The 5,156-nt window shown below is 43.3% G+C and overlaps 1 long non-coding RNA gene across 1 annotated transcript; it reads right to left on the reverse strand.

Moving 5' to 3' along the window:
• Positions 1–1,352: 1,352 nt before the first annotated feature.
• On the reverse strand, positions 1,353–4,824 carry LOC311444212. Its single transcript, XR_014697733.1, has 3 exons — positions 4,468–4,824; positions 3,593–3,652; positions 1,353–3,021 (listed from the first exon to the last, which is right to left on the reverse strand). It is a non-coding gene; the product is annotated as an uncharacterized lncRNA (long non-coding RNA).
• Between the last annotated feature and the right edge of the window lie 332 nt (positions 4,825–5,156).

The raw sequence follows: 5,156 nt of genomic DNA on the forward strand, positions 1-5,156 counted from the left end.
ATAAAAACCACTCGGTTGTGTAACCCCTGCTCCAGCAGGGAAATTTCATCTGGTAGGGCTGAACAGACAGTTGCAGCTGGAGCTGAGTGAGACCAATGGCTCCAACTGGATATATTTTTACTGGCTTTGTCTCACTTGACTGCTACAGAAAGAAACCTAAGGGCTCTAGGCAAGGGCCAAAGATCAAGTTTACTTCCCTTTCTTGCAGGGTTTAAAGCAAAAGAACATGTTTCAATGCTCTCTCATGAAAACATATCAAGCATATTTTTATTTCTTTTTTTCTTTTTGCATTAGCCATGCATGACTGCTCTGGATAAAGACCAGAGTCAGGGCCTGGTATCTGTCTGCATCATTGACATTACACGGGATGGGCTGAGCCGCATCACAAAGTCCCAGAGATACATTAGAGGACACGTTCGCAGGAAAAATTTAACCAGCTCATTTTTAATGTGCTTGGCCAGGGACCCTGAGAGGCCTCTAGGCCCCTTACAGAGCTGATGAAAGCTGCGTGTCTCGGCTTTATAACAGAGCCAGAACTCTGAGGTGCTTATCAAAGCAGTCAGATTGTGCAGCTCAAGGTCACAACTTTGCACAGAGCAGCAGTCAGGTTGCAACCCCACACTATGGAAAGAGACCTCCCCTGCCTCAGTTATTTCACAGGACTAAGGGAAATAATCCTTTCAAAACCTCTATCTCCCCAGTCAATATTGCAGCAATGAAGCTCAGCCTGCCACACCACGTCACACAATTCCAGACCCCAAAAAGCTAAAAACAAGTGATTGAGATTGCCAGGCTGTCACTTCTCACGGAAAAACCTGGTTGTAGGTAGCTGAGTTGATTTGTGCTACTCTTCACACTGGAAACATGCAAAGCAAGCAAGAAAAAAATACCATGTTAAAATATTTTCTATATGGGCATAAGGGAAGTTGAACTACATAGGGATGCAGATAATCCAGGAATTGAATCGTTAGCTAGCAAGCTCCATCCTAAAAATAAGGCTATTTATTCCCAGTACTATAGCAATGGAAAATTAGTTAGTGTTGCTCTTCTTGCACTGCAGCCACACTTGCTGTTTTGTGCCTCGAGCAGAAAAATCAGGGAAGGAATTTTGATTACAAGTGATCACTGCTGAAGATGTGTATTTGGATAAAGAGACTTTTCATCCAGTTCCTTTTGTTTCTTGATTCATAGTCAAGCTCTAATCCCATGCATATGGCCTGGCAAAGTTGAATTTCCATAGCAACTCCTTTTAAGCTAGCTTCAGGACAGCAGAGAAAGCTGGCAAAGGGAAAAGGTTGTTATTTAAATACCTTGTTACTGCTGCTACTACTACAAGAAATCTGATGCCAAACGCGCAAAACCAACTGGATTTATTTTTTAAGATCAAACTATTTAAAAATAAGAACTCCTCTAGCATGAAAACCCTTTTAGGATCTGCACATTCCTGGTCTGCTCTCACTCTGTGAGAAACATTTCCGTACATCACTTAAAATACTCTGTTTCCTGATGGAAGAGGCAAGCGTTCTGCTGAAAGTATAGGGCAAGAGAGCAAAGCTGGCTATATTTTCAGTGGTGAGAAATCATGCAGGAACATTTTAGCTTGTTAACTGTGCTGTAGCAGTTGTTTTATGGTCACACCAATCCACAGAGGAAGAGGCAGGACAGATGGCTGACACAGAAACTAATCTCCCTTTGATCGGCCCAGACTTTCTTCATCAGCTGGAGAACCAACATTTACGCTGTTTAGAAATAGACAGAAAACTTGCCCAGCATGCTACACACCTTCAATTATTTGCTTTTGAAAAAACACAGCCCTATGAGATGCTCCAGCTAAGATCTAACTGGGACTTAGGTAGGACTGAAGCAGGCCCCAAACAAAATTTCACACCCCTTCATCCCAAAATCAAAGGGAAAAATCAGCTCTAGAGAGCTCCCTGCTCTCTAGCAGGCTTTTACAGCTATTACAGGCTTGAAAGATGTGAGCTTTAGTTCAGGGGTCACGCAGAGATGCCTGTTCCTTGCACACTATGTTTCAGGATCAGAACTGAAGCGGTTTGCATAGGGTGTTTTTTCCACCAACCATGGAAGTGAGACAGACAGTTTTTCCCTAAAAAACAACAAGAAGAGCAACAAAAAACAGATTTTGGATTGTACAGTCAAACCAGAAAAAACAAGGAGAGTCTAGAGTCTGCAAACTCCTGCAGTTTGGACACCTGAAGCAGCAAACCACTGCCTGCACTAGCACAGGGCTTCATGCATGAGTGCTTCCATGGCCACCTCCTTCACAGCTGAGTGCTGACAACATTGTTCTTCCCCCTGAAAACTCAACACAAATCTAGCAGCAGGAAGGAGGCAGCTGGCCATTATTTGGCTGTGAATATCCAGGTGTGCTGGGTTTCACTTCAGAGGGCCAGTCACCCTACCATGTCCATTAAACACGCCTAGCCATGTGATGCTAAAAACACTGCTGACATTATTCAGTGCTAGAGCCTAAGGCAACAGCTGCGCAATTATTTCAACATATCAAGAAATTAGTTTATAGACAATGCCAGTATTTCTCTTCGGTCTTTGAAGCACATGGAAAGCTCATTTCAAGTGAGAGCTGAGGTTTGGATACTGACTGATACAAGGCCCAGGGAAGTGTGCTCCAGTGTACCTTCCCCAATTCTTTTAAAGTATCACAGGGATAGCTCATTAGACACGGTGACAAATAAAAATGCAGATTATGTTATCTCAGAAGACGATAGAACAAAGCATCTTTTCCTTTCAGCTTTTGTGGGCATTAGAAGCATGGTATATCTGAAAAGGAGTGAGATCTGCACGGCCAGCAGCCGTCTCACTAACATTGATCCAAAGTCAAGATGGGGGATCCAAAGGCAAGAAGGGGGATGTGATGCTTGGGTGACACCGGCTGCTGTCTGAGGGCAGGCACTCCTCTGCACACATCGCAGGACTGGTGAGGCTGGAGCAGGTAGGAGGATCATCACAACACTTCTCTGCCCACCATCTGGAGGGGGAATCCTGAAACAGAATGTGTTCATTAGCCACTTGCATCTGGACACTTGTCACTTCGCAGGCATAGAGATGTCAGCTGCTCTCAGGCATATCCTGCTTACAAAGACTTATGCCACCTTTGAAGGTAAAACCAGCCCTGGTGCTGGCTTTGCAGTCATCTTCCTGCCCCAGGAAATCCACCTGGATATTGCCTGCCAACTTGTGCTCCCCAAATGCATCTCCTCAAGCTACTCCTTAGCCCCCTAACCTTGGTGTTACCAAATTAAATGCACTACCCTGCATTAAGGAATGAGAAATGAGGCTTGGATCAACTAACTGCCTGCTATAACAAAACATTAGCTGTTTTAGGGGCTTAATGCAAGCCTAGCCCCTAGAATCATACCCTCAGACAGGGGCAGTGGCAAAAGATAAGCGATGTGAAACAAAATGCACAGTGACTTCAGGCTGTAGCTCCCCAGCAGCAGCCCCGTGAGGAGCATCAGCACCACCGGGCGGCAGCCGTGGGACACAGAACAACCAGGAGCTCATAGGAACCGCTAAAACACAGCAGGGCCAGGGTTTCCTTCCGTAAACTCACCTCCTGATAGGAAATTGGGGGTGTCCTTGGTGGAAAAACATTGTTAGCATCCACATGATCCTGTAAGTAAAGCAAAGGTAAGGAGAAAAAATCATAATGGTGCTTCAAAAAGCTCAGCTCATCTGAAATCTCCAGGACGGGCTGAGACACTTCAGATCCTGTTGACATTCACAGCAAGAATTTATTTCCCTACAACTGTTTGTGAAGGTCCTCATTCCCCGAGCCACTGTCTTTGTCCCACCATTGGCAGATTCCTTGGATAAAATTTTTGCTACTCAAAAGCGAAGAATTGCTTTTCCCAATGCAGCAACCTGAGCTCCAGGTTGAACTATCAGAACCACAAACCTGCATTATCTCCACAAGAGAAGCCTCACCTTGCACAAAAGACACTGACTCTGAGCAGTAGGACATGGTATCAGAAGAGAATTCAGCCATATTAGGCATAAATGCAGAACTAAACCAAAAGGGAGGAATCAGGAATGGCCTGCACTTTTATAAAGGGAAGGAAAATGAGACTTTAGGCATGGGCAAATAAATATTTATTTAATTTATCACAAGCCATTTTCAAGAAGAGGATTAGAAGCTAGCTCCCAGTTATTTTAAATATTAAATATTTTAACTGCTGCTGAAGGCATATGCTGCCATCGTGTGTTCAGAGGGGAAACCAAGAGAAAGCACTGACCTAAGCAGCTCCATAGGAGAAACACTGCTTCACTAGATTTTCAAGCCATCATGTATCATCTACTCCTAGATATTAGTCCTTGGTTCTTATTTACCACTCCAAGCAGTTCAAGCTCATTTTCTCAACTAAGCTTGAAACTACCTCTGTAGAAATAACACCAACAATGCTGTATACACCTCCTCAGCATACTTACTGCATGCAATAAAATATTCTCCTCAGCTAGGAATTGAGATCATCAAACAAGACAAGTAAAAATAACAGGAAAAAAGAGCTAATCTAAATCAAACTATTCAAGCAGATCCTCACACAGGCTTGCCCTCTCTTGGCTTCCCCGTCCTGGTTCAGACCTTGGAGCAAGGCTCAGGTGTGGAACAAACTCCAGCTGTGCCCACTTTTTTCCTTTTGATCATGGATTATCAAATTGAAATTGCAGTTCAGAGTCATCATCTGACAATACTCATTATGATGGCAGAGAATTCTGCAGGCAGTGACCTCTAAGTGCTGGGAATTAGCAGTATGAGGCTCTCTAAATAGAGGTACTGAATGTACTTTTAGGTGGCTCTCCTTATTAATCCCCTGATCCAGAATGTCACTGCCATAAAAGGGAACTTGGTCATTACAGGAGGTTTTTCAACAAGTATAAAAGGCTTATTGCAACAAGATGGACAACAGTGACGATGACCCAAAAGGCTAAACCACTTAAAGACCCCTAGATTTACCAAAAAAAAAAAAAAAAAAAAAAAAAAAAAAAAAAGCTGATGTGAAACTGAGCTTCCAAACAGACACAGAAGTGGTTAAAACTGAGAGAAGAACCATCTGTTGAAATGTAAACCTAAACCAAATTATTTTGGTTCTTATAAACCTCAAAGGTTTATAAGAACA

This window comes from Aythya ferina (genome assembly GCF_964211825.1).
Source record: "Aythya ferina genome assembly, chromosome: 13".
Lineage (NCBI taxonomy): Eukaryota > Metazoa > Chordata > Aves > Anseriformes > Anatidae > Aythya > Aythya ferina.